At 40.8% G+C, this 16,169-nt stretch overlaps 1 protein-coding gene across 7 annotated transcripts in view; it reads right to left on the reverse strand.

The window, feature by feature from the left end:
- The window catches only part of BICC1 (BicC family RNA binding protein 1), a 320,717-nt gene that overhangs the window by 141,380 nt on the left and 163,168 nt on the right, over positions 1-16,169 (reverse strand). The window lies entirely within an intron of this gene.

The following is a 16,169-nucleotide window of genomic DNA, read 5'->3' on the forward strand; positions in this document are numbered from 1 at the left end:
GCATGTGTCTTTATAGCAAAATGATTTATAATCCTTTGGGTATATACCCAGTAATGAGATTGCTGGTGAGAGGTGAAGCTGGCTGGGCTTCTGGGTCTGGTGGGGACTTGGCGGACTTTTCTGTCTAGCTAAAGGATTGTAAACGCACCAGTCAGTGCTCTTTGTCTAGCCAAAGGTTTGTAAACGCACCAATCAGCACTCTGTAAAAATGCACCAATTAGTGCTCTGTGTCTAGCTGAAGGTTTGTAAACACACCAATCAGCACTCTGTAAAACGGACCAATGAGCGCTCTGTAAAATGGACCAATCGGCAGGACGTGGCGGCGCCAAATAAGGGAATTAAAGCTGGCCACCCAAGCCAGCAACAGCAACTCACATGGGTCCCTTTCCACACTGTGGAAGCTTTGTTCCTTCACGCTTCACAATAAATCTTGCTGCTGCTCACTCTTTGGGTCCATGCCACCTTTAAGAGCTGTAACACTCGGGGGAGGTTCCAACATGGCCGAATAGGAACAACTCCAGTCTACAGCTCCCAGCGTGAGCAACACAGAAGATGGGTAATTTCTCCATTTCCAACTGAGGTACTGGGTTCATCTCACTGGGGCTTGTTGGAAAGTGGGTGCAGCCCACAGACCAGGGTGGGGCATCGCCTCACCCAGGAAGCGCAGGGGTCAGGGAATTCCCTTTCCTAGCAAAGGGAAGCCGTGACAGACAGTACCTGGAAAATCGGGACACTCCCACCCTAATACTGTGCTTTTCCAATGGTCTTAGCAAATGGCACACCAGGAGATTATATCCCATGCCTGGCTTGGAAGGTTCCACGCCCACGGAGCCTCACTCACTGCCAGCACAGCAGTCTGAGATCCAACTGCAAGGCGGCAGCGAGGCTGGGGAAGGGGTGTCTACCATTGCTGAGGCTTGAGTACGTAAACAAAGTATCCAGGAAGCTCAAACTAGGTGGAGCCCACCTCAGCTCAAGGAAGCCTGCCTGCCTCTGTAGACTCCACCTCTGGGGGCAGGGCAGAGCTGAACAAAAGGCAGCAGAAACTTCTGCAGACTTAAACGTCCCTGTGTGACAGATTTGAAGAGAGTAGTGGTTATCCCAGCATGGAGTTTGAGATCTGAGAACAGACAGACTGCCTCCTCAAGTGGGTCCCTGACCCCCGAGTAGCCTAACTGGGAGACACCTCCCAGTAGGGGCCTACTGACACGTCATACAGCCGGGTGCCCCTCTGAGACAAAACTTCCAGAAGAAGGATCAGGCAGCAACATTTGCTGTTCAGCAATATTTGCTGTTGTGCAGCCTCTGCTGGTGATACCCAAGCAAACAGGGTCTGGAGTGGATCTCCAGCAAACTCCAACAGACCTGTAGCTGAGGGTCCTGACTGTAAGAAGGAAAACTAACAAACAGAAAGGACATCCATACCAAAACCCCATCTGTACATCACCATCATCAAAGACCAGAGGTAGATAAAACCACAAAGATGGGGAGAAACCAGAGCAGAAAAGCTGAAAATTCTAAACATCAGAGCGCCTCTTCTCCAAGAGAACGCACCTCCTTGCCAGCAATGGAACAAAGCTGGATGGACAATGACTTTGACGAGTTGAAAGAAGGAGGCTTCAGAAGATTGGTAATAACAAACTTCTCCGAGCTAAAGAAGGATGTTCGAACCCATCACAAAGAAGCTGAAAAACTTGAAAAAAGATTAGACGAATGGCTAACTAGAATAAACAGTGTAGAGAAGACCTTAAATAACCTGATGAAACTGAAAACCATGGCACAAGAACTACATGACGCATGCTCAAGCTTCAGTAGCCTATTTGATCAAGTGGAAGAAAGGGTATAAGTGACTGAAGATCAAATGAATGAAATGAAGTGAGAAGAGAAGTTTAGAGAAAAAAGAGTAAAAAGAAATGAACAAAGCCTCCAAGAAATATGGGACTATGTGAAAAGACCAAATCTACATCTGATTCGTGTACCTGAAAGTGATGGGGAGAATGGAACCAAGTTGGAAAACATTCTTCAGGATATTATCCAGGAAAACTTCCCCAAACTAGCAAGGCAGGCCAACATTCAAATCCAGAAGAAATATAGAAAATGCCACAAAGACACTCCTCGAGAAGAGCAACTCCAAGACACATAATTGTCAGATTCACCAAAGTTGAAATGAAGGAAAAAATGTTAAGGGCAGCCAGAGAGAAAGGTTGGGTTACCCACAAAGGGAAGCCCATCAAGCTAACAGCGGATCTCTCGGCAGAAACTCTACAAGCCAGAAGAGAGTGGGGGCCAATATTCAACATTCTTAATTAAAGAAAAGAATTTTCAACCCAGAATTTCATATCCAGCCAAAATAAGCTTCATAAGTGAAGGAGAAATAAAATCCTTTACAGACAAACAAATGCTGAGAGATTTTGTCACCACCAGGCCTGCCTTATAAGAGCTCCTTAAGGAAGCACTAAACAAGGAAAGGAACAACCGGTACCAGCCACTGCAAAAACGTGCCAAATTGTAAAGACCACTGATGCTAGGAAGAAACTGCATCAACTAACGAACAAAAGAACCAGCTAACATCATAATGACAGGATCAAAATCATACATAACAATACTAACCTTAAATGTAAATGTGCTAAATGCTCCAATTAAAAGACACAGACTGGCAAATTGGATACACTCAAGAGCCATCAGTGTACTATATTCAGGAGACCCATCTCATGTGCAGAGACACACATAGGCTCAAAATAAAGGGATGGAGGGAGATCTACCAAGCAAATGGAAAATAAAAAAGCAGGGGTTGCAATCTTAGTCTATGATAAAACAGACTTTAAACCAACAAAGATCAAAAGAGACAAAGAAGGCCATTACATAATGGAAAAGGGATCAATTCAACAAGAAGAGCTAACTATCCTAAATATATATGCACCCAATACAGGAGCACCCAGATTCATAAAGCAAGCCCTTAGAGACCTACAAAGAGACTTAGACTCCCACAAAATAATAATGGAAGATTTTAACACCCCACTGTCCACATTAGACACAACAATGAGACAAAAAGTTAACAAGGATATTCAGGAATTGAACTCAGCTCTGCACTAAGCTGACCTAATAGACATCTACAGAGCTCTCCACCCCAAATCAACAGAATAGACATTCTTCTCAGCACCACATCACACTTATTCCAAAATTGACCACACAGTTGGAAGTAAAGCACTCTTCAGCAAATGTAAAAGAACAGAAATTATAACAAACTGTCTCTCAGACCACAGTGCAATCAAACTAGAACTCAGGATTAAGAAACTCACTCAAAACCCCTTAACTACATAGAAACTGAACAACCTGCTCCTGAATGAATACTGGGTACATAACAAAATGAAGGCAGAAATAAAGATGTTCTTTGAAACCAATGAGAACAAAGACACAACATACCAGAGTCTCTGGGACACATTTAAAGCAGTGTGTAGAGGGAAATTTATAGCACTAAATGCCCACAAGAGAAAGCAGGAAAGATCTAAAATGCACACCCTAACATCACAATTAAAAGAACTAGAGAAGCAAGAGCAAACACATTCAAAAGCTAGCAGAAGGCAAGAAATAACTAAGATCAGAGCAGAACTGAAGGAGATAGAGACACAAAAAAACACTTCAAAAAGTCAATGAATTCAGGAGCTGGTTTTTTGAAAACATCAACAAAATGGATAGACCACTAGGCAAGACTGATAAAGAAGAGAGAAGAATCAAACAGATGCAATAAAAAATGATAAAGGGGATATCACCACTGATCCCACAGAAAAACAAACTACCATCAGAGAATACTATAAACATCTCTACGCAAATAAACTCGAAAATCTAGAAGAAATGGATAAATTCCTGGACACATACACCCTCCCAAGACTAAACCAGGAGGAAGTTGAATCCCTGAATAAACCAATAACAGGCTCTGAAATTGAAGCAATAATTAATAGCCTACCAACCAAAAAAAGTCCAAGACTAGATGGATTCACAGCCGATTTCTACCAGAGGTACAAAGAGGAGCTGGTACCATTCCTTCTGAAACTATTCCAATCAATAGAAAAAGAGGGAATCCTCCCTAACTCATTTTATGAGGCCAGCATCATCCTGATACCAAAGCCTGGCAGAGACACAACAAAAAAAGAGAATTTTAGACCAATATCCCTGATAACATTGATGCAAAAATCCTCAATAAAATACTGGCAAACCGAATCCAGCAGCACATCGAAAAGATCATCCACCATGATCAAGTTGGCTTCATCCCTGGGATGCAAGGCTGGTTCAACATACACAAATCAATAAACATAATCCATCATATAAACAAAACCAAAGACAAAAGCCACATGATTATCTCAACAGATGCAGAAAAGGCCTTCGACAAAATTCAACAGCCCTTCATGCTAACAACTCTCAATAACCTAGGTATTGATGGAACGTATCTCAAAATAATAAGAGCTATTTATGACAAATCCACAGCCAATTTTATACTGAATGGGCAAAAACTGGAAGCATTCCCTTTGAAAACTGGCACAAGACAGGGATGCCCTCTCTCACCACTCCTATTCAACAAAGTGTTGAAAGTTCTGGCCAGGGCAATCAGGCAGGAGAAAGAAATAAAGGGTATTCAATTAGGAAAAGAGGAAATCAAATTGTCCCTGTTTGCAGATGACATGATTTTATATTTAGAAAACCCTATTGTCTCATCCCAAAAGCTCCTTAAGCTGATAAGCAACTTCAGCAAATCTCAGGATACAAAATCAATGTGCAAAATCACAAGCATTCCTATATACCAATAACAGACAGACAGATAGCCAAATCATGAGTGAACTCCCATTCACAATTGCTTCAAAGAGAATAAAATACCTAGGAATCCAACTTAAAAGGTTGTGAAGGACCTCTTCAAGGAGAATAACAAACCACTGCTCAACGAAATAAAAGAGGATACAAACAAATGGAAGAATATTCCATGCTCACGGATAGAAAGAATCAATATCGTGAAAATGGCCATACTGACTGAGGTAATTTATAGATTCAATGCCATCCCCATCAAGCTACCAATGACTTTCTTCACAGAATTGCAAAAAGTTCATATGGATACTTTAAAGTTCATATGGATCCAAAAAAGAGCCTGCATTGCCAAGACAATCCTAAGCCAAAAGAACAAAGCTGGAGGCATCATACTACCTGACTTCAAACTATACTACAACGCTATGGTAACCAAAACAGCATGGTACTTGTACCAAAACAGAGATATAGACCAATGGAACAGAACAGAACCCTCAGAAATAATACCACACATCTATAACCATCTGATCTTTGACAAACCTGACAAATACAAGAAATGGGGAAAGGAGTCCCTTTTAATAAATGGTGCTGGGAAAACTGGCTAGCCATATGGAGAAAGCTGAAACTGGATCCCTTCCTTACACCTTATACAAAAATTAATTCAAGATGGATTAAAGACTTAATTGTTAGACCTAAAACCATAAAAACCCTAGAAGAAAACCTAGGCAATACCATTCAGGACATAGGCATGGGCAAGGACTTCCTGACTAAAACACCAAAGCAATGGCAACAAAAGCCAAAATTGACAAATGGGATCTAATTAAACTAAATAGCTTCGGCACACAGCAAAAGAAACTACCATCAGAGTGAACAGGTAACCTACAGAATGGGAGAAAATTTTTACAATCTACCTATCTGACAAAGGGCTAATATTCATAATTTACAAAGAACTTAAACAAACTTACAAGAAAAAATCAAACAACCCCATCAAAAAGTGGGCAAAGGATATGAACAGACACTTCTCAAAAGAAGACATTTATGCAGCCAAAAAGACACATGAAAAAACGCTCATCATCACTGGCCATCAGAGAAATGCAAATCAAAACCACAATGAGATACCATCTCACACCAGTTAGAATGGCAATCATTAAAATGTCAGGAAACAACAGGTGCTGGAGAGAATGTGGAGAAATAGGAACACTTTTACACTGTTGGTGGGACTGTAAACTAGTTCAACCATTGTGGAAGACAGTGTGGCGATTCCTCAGGGATCTAGAACTAGAAATACCCCCAGCCATCCCATTACTGGGTATATACCCAAAGGAATATAAATCATGCTGCTATAAAGATATATGCACATGTATGTCTATTGTGGCACTATTCACAATAGCAAAGACTTGGAACCAACCCAAACGTTCATCAATGATAGACTGGATTAAGAAAATGTGGCACATATACACCATGGAATACTATGCAGCCATAAAAAAGAATGAGTTCATGTCCTTTGTAGGGACATGGATGAAGCTGGAAACCATCATTCTCAGCAAACTATCGCCAGGACAGAAAACCAATCATCGCATGTTCTCACTCATAGGTGGGAACTGAACAATGAGAACACTTGGACATAGGGTGAAGAACATCACACACCAGGGCCTGTCATGGGGTGGGGGCAGGGGGGAGGGATAGCATTAGGAGAAATACCTAATGTAAATGATGAGTTAACGGGTGTACCACACCAATATGCCACATGTATACATATGTGACAAACCTGCACGTTGTGCACATGTACCCTAGAACTTAAAGTATAATTGAAAAAAAAAAAAAGAGAGGAGTAACACTCATTGTGAAGGTCTGCGGCTTCACTCCTGAAGTCGGCAAGACCACAAAACCACCAGAAGGAAGAAACTCTGGATACCTCTGAACATCTGAAGGAACAAACTCTGGATACACCATCTTTAAGAACAGAAACACTCACCGTGAGGGTGTGCGGCTTCGTTCTTGAAGTCAGAGAGACCAAGAACCCACCCGAAGGAACCAATTTCGGACACACTGAGTCAAATGGTATTTCTAGTTCTAGATCCTTGAGGAATCCCCACAGTGTCTTCCACAATGGCTAAACTAATTTACACTCCCATCAACAGTATAGAACCATTCCTATTTCTCCACATCCTCTCCAGCATCTGCTGTTTCCTGACTTTTTAATGATTGCCATTTTAACTGGAGATGGTATCTCATTGTGGCTTTTATTTGCATTTCCTTAATGACCAGTGGTGATGAGCTTTTTCCATATGTCTGTTGGCCACATAAATGTCTTCTTTTGAAAGTGTCTGCTCATATCCTTCACCCACTTTTTGATGGAGTTATTTTCTTGTTAGTCTAAGTTCCTTGTAGATTCTGTATATTAGGCCTTTGACAGATGGATAGATTGCAAAAATTTTCTCCCATTCAGTAGGTTGCCTGTTCACTCTGATGACAGTTGCTTTTGCTATGCAGAAGCTCTTTAATTAGATCCCATTTGTCAATTTTGGCTTTTGTTGCCATTGCTTTTGGTGTTTTAGTCATGAAGTTTTTGCCCACACCTCTGTCCTGAATGGTATTGCCTAGGTTTTCTTCTAGGCTTTCTATGGCTTTAGGTCTTACATTTAAATCCTTAATCCATCTTGAGTTAATTTTGGCATAAGGTGTAAGGAAGGGGTCCAGTTTCAATTTTCTGCATATGGCTAGCCAGTTTTCCCAACATCATTTATTAAATAGGGAATCCTTTCACCATTGCTTGTTTTTGTCAGGTTTGTCAAAGATCAGATGGTTGTAGATGTGTGGACCTATTTCTGAGGCCTCTGTTCTGTTCCATTGGTCTATATATCTGTTTTGGTATGAGTACTATGCTGTTTCGGTTACTGTAGCCTTGTAGTATAGTTTGAAGTCAGGTAGCATGATGCTCCAGCTTTGTTCTTTTTGCTTAGAACTGTCTTGGCAATACAGGCTCTTTTTTGGTTCCATATGAAATTTAAAGTAGATTTTTCTAATTCTGTGAAGAAAGTCAATGGTAGCTTGATGGAAATATCATTGAATCTATAAATTACTTTGGACAGTATGGCCATTTTCATGATATTGATTCTTCCTATCCATGAGCATGGAATGTTTTTCCATTTGTTTGTGTCCTCTCTTATTTCCTTGTGCAGTGGTTTGTAGTTATCCTTGAAGAGGTCCTTCACATCCCTTGTAAGTTGTATTCCTAGGTATTTTATTCTTTTTGTAGCAATTGTGAATGGGAGTTCACTCATGATTTGGCTCTCTGTTACTGGTGTATAGGAATGCTTGTGATTTTTGCACATTTTGTATCCTGAGACCTAGCTGAAGTTGCTTATCAGCTTAAGGAGTTTTTGGGCTGAGATGATGGGGTTTTCCAAATATATAAACATATACAGCCATGTCATCTGCAAACAGAAATAATTTGACTTCCTCTCTTCCTATTTGAATGCCCGTTATTTCTTTCTCTTGCCTGATTGCCCTGGCCAGAACTTCCAATACACAGGAATGGTGACGGAGGGCATCCTTGTCTTGTGCTGGTTTTCAAAGGGAATGCTTTGAAATGCCCATTCAGTATGATATTGGCTGTGGGTTTGTCATAAATAGCTCATTATTTGAGATACGTTCCATCTATACCTAGTTTATTGAGTGTTTTTAGCATGAAGTGTGTTGAATTTTATCGAAGGCCTTTTCTACATCTATTGAGGAATCATGTGGTTTTTGTCATTGGTTCCATTTATATGATGAATTATATTTATTGATTTGCATATGTTGAACCTGCCTTGCGCATCCCAGGGATAAAGCCAACATGATCATGGTGGATAAGCTTTTTAATGTAATGCTGGATTTGGTTTGCCAGTATCTTATTGAGGATTTTCGCATTGATGTTCATCAAGGGTACTGGCCTGAAATTTTCTTTATTTATTGTCTCTCTGCCAGGTTTTGGCATCAGGATGATGCTGACCTCATAAAATGAGTTAGAGAGGAGTCTCTTTTTCCATTGTTTGGAATAGTTTCAGAAGGAATGGTACCAGCTCCTCTTTGTACCTCTGGTACAATTCAGCTGCGAATCCATCTTGTCCTGGGCTTTTTTTGGTTGGTAAGCTATTAATTACTGCCTCAATTTCAGAATTTGTTATTGGTCTATTTAGGGATTCGATTTCTTCCTGGTTTAGTCTTTGGAGGGTGTGTATGTCCAGGAATTTATCCATTTCTTCTAGATAGCCTAGTTTATTTGCATAGAGATGCTTATAGTATTCTCTGATGGTAGTTTGTATTTCTGTGCAATCAGTGGTAATATCCCCTTTATCTTTTTTTATTTTGTATATTTGATTCTTCTCTCTTGTCTTATTTATTAGTCTGGCTAGCAGTCTATCTATTTTGTTGATCTTTTCAAAAAACCAGCTCCTGGATTCATTGATTTTTTTGAAGGGTTTTTAGTGTCTCTATATCCTTCAGTTCTGCTCTGATCTTAGCTATTTCTTGTCTTCTGCTAGATTTTGAATTTGTTTATTCTTGCTTCTCTAGTTCTTTTAATTGTGATGTTAGGGTGTCGATTTTAGATCTTTCCTGCTTCCTCCTGTGAGAATTTAGTGCCATAAATTTCACTCTAAACACTGCTTTAGCTGTGTCCCAGAGATTCTGGTACATTGTGTCTTCATTCTCATTGGTTTCAAAGAACTTATTTATTTCTGTCTAATTTCGTTATTTACCCAGTAGTCATTCAGGAATAGGTTGTTCAGTTTCCATGTATTTGTGCAGTTTTGAGTGAGTTTCTTAATCCTAAGTTCTAGTTTGATTGCACTGTGGTCTGAGAGACTGACTGTTATGATTTCCATTCTTTTACCTTTGCTGAGGAGTGTTTTACTTCCAATTATGTGGTCAGTTTTAGAATAAGTGTGATGTGCTGCTGAGAAGAATGCATATTCTGTTGAGTTGTGGTGGAGAGTTCTGTAGATGTCTATTAGGTCTCCTTGGTCCAGAGCTGAGTTCAAGTCCTGAATATCCTTGTTAATTTTCTATCTCGTTGATCTGTCTAATATTGACAGTGGGGTGTTAAAATCCCCATTATTATTGTGTGGGCATCTAAGTTCTTTGTAGGTCTTGAAGAACTTGCTTTATGAATCTGGGTGCTCCTGTATTGGGTGCATATATATTTAGGATAGTTAGCGCTTCTTTTTGCACCCTTTGTCATTCTGTAATGTCCTTGTCTTTTTTTATCTTTGTTGGTTTAAAGTCTGTTTTATCAGAGACTAGGATTGCAACCCCTGCTTTTTTTTGCTTTCCATTTACTTGATAAAGCTTCCTCCATCCCTTTATTTTGAGCCTATGTGTGTCTTTGCACGTGAGATGGGTCTCCTGAATACAGTACACTGATGGGTCTTGAGTATCCAATTTGCCAGTCTGTGCCTTTTAATTGGGGCATTTAGCCCATTTACATTTAAGGTTAATATTGTTATGTGTGAATTTGATCCTGTCATTATGACGCTAGATGGTTATTTTGCCCGTTAGTTGATGCAGTTTCTTCCTAGCATCAATGGGTGTTTATAATTTGGTATGTTTTTGCAGTGGCTGGTCCCGTTTTATCCTTTCCATATTTAGTGCTTCCTTCAGGAGCTCTTGTAAGACAGGCCTGGTGGTGACAATATCCCTCAGCAGTTGCTTGTCTGTAAAGGATTTTATTTCTCCTTCACTTATGAAGCTTAGTTTGGCTGGATACGAAATTCTGGGTTGAAAATTCTTTTCTTTAAGAATGTTGAATATTGGCCTCCACTCTTTCTGGTTTGTAGGATTTCAGCAGAGAGATTCACTGTTTAGTCTGATGGGCTTCTCTTTGTGGGTAACCCCATCTTTTTCTGGCTGCCCTTAAGATTTTTTCCTTCATTTCAACCTTGGTGAATATGAAAATTAAGTGTCTTGGGGTTGCTCTTCTCTAGGAGTAACTTTGTGGTGTTCTCTGTATTTCCTCTGAATTTGAATGTTGGCCTATCTTGCTAGGTTGGGGAAGTTCTCCTGGAGAACAGCCTGAAGTGTGTTTTCCAACTTGGTTCCATTCTCCCCATCAATTTCAGGTACACCAATCAAACATAGGTTTGGTCTTTTCACATAGTCCCATATATCTTGGAGGCTTTCTTCATACCTTTTTATTCTTTTTTCTCTAATCTTATCTTCACACTTTACTAAGCTGATCTTCCATCTCCGATATCCTTTCTTCCAATTGATCGATTCGGTTCTTGATACTTGTATATGCTTCACGAAGTTCTTGTGCTGTGTTCTTCAGCTGCCTCAGGTCATTTATGTTCTTCTCTAAACTGGTTATTTTAGTTAGCAGTTCCTGTAACCTTTAACAAGGTTCTTAGCTTCCTTTGCATTGGGTTAGAACATGCTCCTTTAGCTTGGAGGAGTCTGTTATTACCTACCTTCTGAAGCCTACTTCTGTCAATTCATCAAACTCATTCTCCGTCCAGTTTTGTTCCCTTGCTGGCGAGGAGTTGTGCTCCTTTGGAGGAGAAGAGGCATTCTGATTTTTGGAATTTTCAGCCTTTTTGCGCTGGTTTTTCCTCATCTTCAGGGATTTATCTACCTTTGGTCTTTGATGCTGGTGACCTTCAGATGGGGTTTTTGTGTGGTTGTCCTTTTTGTTGACGTTGAGGCTATTGCTTTATATTTGTTAGTTTTCCTTCTAACAGTCAAGCCCCTCTTCTGCAGGCCTGCTGGTATTTGCTGGAGGTCCACTGCAGACCCTGTTTGCCTCAATATCACTAGCGGAGGCTGCAGAACAGGAAAAATTGCTGCCTGCTCCTTCCTCTGGAAGCTTTGTCCCAGAGGGACACCCGCCAGATGCCAGCCAGAGCTCTCCTATATGAGTTTTCTGTCGACCCCTGTAGGGAGGTGTCTCCCAGTCAGGAGGCACAGGGCGTCAGAGACCCACTTGAGGAGGCAGTCTGCTCCTTAGCAGAGCTTGAGCGCTGTGCTGGGAGATCCGCTGCTCTCTTCGGAGCCAGCAGGCAGGAACGTTTAAGCCTGCTGATGCTGTGCCCACAGCTGCCCCTTTCCCCAGGTGCTCTGTCCCAGGGAGATGAGAGTTTTAGCTATAAGCCCCTGACTGGGGCTGCTGCCTTTCAGAGATTTCCTGCCCAGAGAGGAGGAATCTAGAGAGGAATCTGGCTACAGAAGCTTTGCGTAAGCCTCAGTAATGGCGGATGCCCTTCCCCCCACCAAGCTTGAGCATCCCAGATTGACTTGAGAATGCTGTGCTACCAGCAAGAATTTCAAGCCAGTAGATCTCAGCTTGTTGGGCTCCGTGGGGGTGGGATCTGCTGAGCAAGACCACTTGGAATCCTGGCTTCAGCCCCCCTTCCAGGGTAGTGAACAGTTCTGTCTCACTGGAGTTCCAGGCGCCACTAGGGTATGAAAAAACACTCCTGCAGCTAGTTCAGTGTCTGCCCAAACAGCCACCAAGTTTTGTGCTTAAAACCCAGGGCCCTGGTGGTGTAGGCACCCGAGGGAACCTCCTGGTCTGTGGGTTGTGAAGACAGTGGGAAAAATGTAGTATCTGGGCCAGATAGCACCATCCCTCACTCATAGCTTCCCTTGGCTAGGGGACGGAGTTCCCCAACCCCTTGCACTTCCCAGGTGAGGCGACTCCCCACCCTGCTTCTGCTCACCCTCCGTGGGCTGCACCCACTGTCTAACCAGTCCCAGTGAGATGAACCGGGTACCTCAGTTGGAAATGCAGAAATCACCTGCCTTCTGCGTTAGTCTCTCTGGGAGATGCAGACCAGAGCTGTTCTAATTCAGCCATCTTGCCCAGGAATCCCTCATGTCTTTTTAAATTTTAAAATGTTTAATTATCAAGTAAAGATGGGATATATTCAAGGTGTACAAAATAATGATTTGGTATATGTTTACATTCTGTAATGATTATCACAATCTAATTAATTAACACATCCATCAACACTCATGCTGTATAACAGAACTGGGTTCCTCTTATAATTCGAAGTTTGTACCCTTTGACCCAAATTTCACCATTTCCTCCACCCCACTGGCAGCCATGGTTCTACCCTCTTCTGTAAGTTTGATTTTTTTTATTTTCCACATATAATTCATAACAGATGGTATCTGCCTTTCTATGTCTGGTTTATTTCACTTAGCATAATGTCCTAGAGGTTCACCCTTGTTGTTGCAAATTGCAGGATTTCCTCCTCTTTTATGGCTAAATATTATTTTACTGTATATATATACCACTATTTCTTTATCCATTCATCTTCCAGAACTTCTTGATTAACTATTCCAAAACCCACTGTACTTCTGCACTTTTCAGTAATATGAGCCAATACACATGCATATTGTTGATGCCAGCCTGTTACTTGAGGCTAAATGCATCCTATTGGATACTCCTTCCAAACCAGGTCTTCCTTTTGATTTTCATGCTCTTCTCAGACATCTGTGTTCAAATCCTTGTTCTCTCCTCTCTCCCAGTTTCTCCTCCAACCGTCCTCACCCCCCACCACAACCATATCTAATAAGTTGCACGGACCTAGCAATTCCCTCTCCAAAACCATGTCCATAATCCAAGACAATCTTCTATCCAGATAATTACCACTCGTGAGTACTTACACGAGGATTTCATGCTTGGTGGTGGCACATCCAGCCTTTTCTCATACAAGTCTTTACTTTGATATTTCCCTCCCCTAATTACAACATCTCTCAGAGGCTAACTGTTATCTGTCTCTCAGCCTAACATTTAAGACTATCCATAACCAGGCCACAACCAGCCTCTTAAGTTTTACTTCTCTCAGGGCCCCCTACTTACAACTAGCCACTGTCCTATCCTCACCCAATCCTCCTTTTTTCTTTTTTTGCTTTATTCAAACTGTTCTTTTGTCCCATTGTCTCCTGCTGCTGAATTTCTACATGTTGTTCAACAGCAACTATAAAAGCAACATCAAGATTCCCATAATCTCTCCTTCCTCTGAGCTGCTATATCACCTCTTATGATAGTTATGATATATTACTACTCTATTTGAACTGGTCCTTCAAGCGGCCCTCAGGTAGAATCACTTCCCTTTTGTACAATCATGCATCTAATCAAGAGTGCCTGACTCAGATGTCTAGAAAAGCCAGGGAAAGAACAATGAGGAATGAATGGGCAGAAGTGCATGGTTTTAACGTAAATATATATTCCACAAAAGAAAAACACAGACATAGGAAAATTACTCATTTGCCCAAAGAAATATATTGTCTCATTTTCTTGGCATTCACTAACACCCCTTCACTAATATTTCCCCTTGACCTGCAGACACGGTACAAAAATTATTTCACTCTACCACAAAAAAAAAAAAAAAAAAAAAAAAAATACTACAATGACAAGGATAAATGGTAACTGACACTTGATCTGAGTTTCAGGGAAATAATAAAGAGTGGTCAGAGGTGCAGCAAATAGGACAGGGACTGTCCTGCCTAAGTTTGCAAACACCAGCTCCAGCTATCACGTGCAAATGCTGGCACATAGTAGACAGACATTCAGATTTTCCAAGAGAAGCTACAAAACCAAATTGGTATGTATATCTCCTTAATTCTAAAATGTTGGTAGCTAAATGATTTATTTCAAAATCATTATTCAGACAAACACAATATGGCCTACAGTGAACATAACTTGTATGCCAAATACAACCAGCAAGCTATTACCTTGAGTGTTTACCTGAGATGGATTAAAAGAAAAATAGGCTGGGCACGGTGGCTCCTACCTGTAATCCCAGCACTTTGGGAGGCCAAGGCAGACGGATCACCTGAGGTCAAGAGTTTGAGACCAGCCTAGCCCAACATGGTGAAACCTTGTCTCTACTAAAAATACAAAAAAAAAAGCTGGGCGTGGTAGCACATGCCTGTAGTCCCACCTGCTCGGGGAAGCTGAGGCAGGAGAATCGCTTGAACCCAGGAGGTGGAGGTTGCAGTGGGCTAAGATCGTGCCACTGCACTCCAGCCTGTGTGACACAGGGAGACTCAATCACGAAAAATAAAAATAAAAAAAATAACAAGAATGTGGTAATACTCAAAGTGAGTAGATGGTGCTACTACCAGAATCATAAAAGCTTGTGCTCCATGGCATTTTATAACTAGCTGGATGTTGATCTTAGGAAGAATGAACAGACAGCTTTATAGTCCAGCACCTGTCTTACAGGCTAAAGCATTTGGTGGGGAAGCACAGGGCTAAAGGCTGCTAGAAAACTGAGTCCAACTAAGCCTAAGGCAAGGGTTATATGTAAATCCCCTTGCACATGATAGGAATTCAATAATACTTCCTGAATAAATATTGGAACTGATTCCTTCCTGGAGGATGCCAGAAAAATTTTTACCCTATTGAATTTGGTACAGCATGGTAGAAAATACCTACTGTACTCTACATGTATGTTTCTGCAAAAGTAATTTTAAATATTCCTGATATAGGAGAAAAATGTGGAGCCTATAAAAAGTTATTAGTAATATTCAAAGAATTTATACATTTCAAAAATGAGTTTAATTGGTAATGAAAATTTCCAAAGAAGCTACTCTGGAGGCTTAAGTGCACTAATGATGTCACAAGGGAGAGCTGGAAAGACAAACACACAGACGTCCTAAGATTGCATTCATCTGCAACAGTGCAGAATTAAAGTTGGCAATATTTCAGACCTCTTCATGTGATTCTTATAGTAAAAGTTTCAAAATGGCTTTTCCCTGGTGAATCTTTAGCTTCTCAACATTTAAAGAGAATCCAATTAAAAACCACTAAACTTTCCAAAGTCTGGTTTCAAGAAATTCAAATTCCCTCAATATAACCTCAATTTCCAACACCTAGTCACAAAGAATAAAATGGCATACAGTTTTCAGGTATTAGGAAATGTAACCAGTTAAAGAGGTTTATTTTTATCACTGTGCATTCATTTATAAAACAAGGTGAATGTGAGACTTTATTTCCCACCAGGGGAAAGGATGGTGGCCAAGACAGCCTTGGTCCCTGCTCTTGTGAGGCTTATGGTACATACAGGGAAACAAACTGTCAAACAGCACTTGCCAATATATAATTACAAAATTAAGTGTCATGAAAAATTTACAAAGTGCAATGATATCATCTGACATACAGACCCCAACTAGTCTAATTATCAGAAAAGGCTACCTTTTCTAAGCTGCAATATGAAGCATGGTTCCATCAAATGGGGTAACACAAAACATGCCAGGGAGATTAGCATTCACTCAATTCACAAACATCTACTGCATACTAAATACGTGCCCATCCTTATGTTAAGCATTAGGTATATAATAGTGAATAGAATTTAAAAAGTAAATCTACTGAGAGACTTACTCCAGTA

This window comes from Pongo abelii, chromosome 8, assembly GCF_028885655.2.
Source record: "Pongo abelii isolate AG06213 chromosome 8, NHGRI_mPonAbe1-v2.0_pri, whole genome shotgun sequence".
Lineage (NCBI taxonomy): Eukaryota > Metazoa > Chordata > Mammalia > Primates > Hominidae > Pongo > Pongo abelii.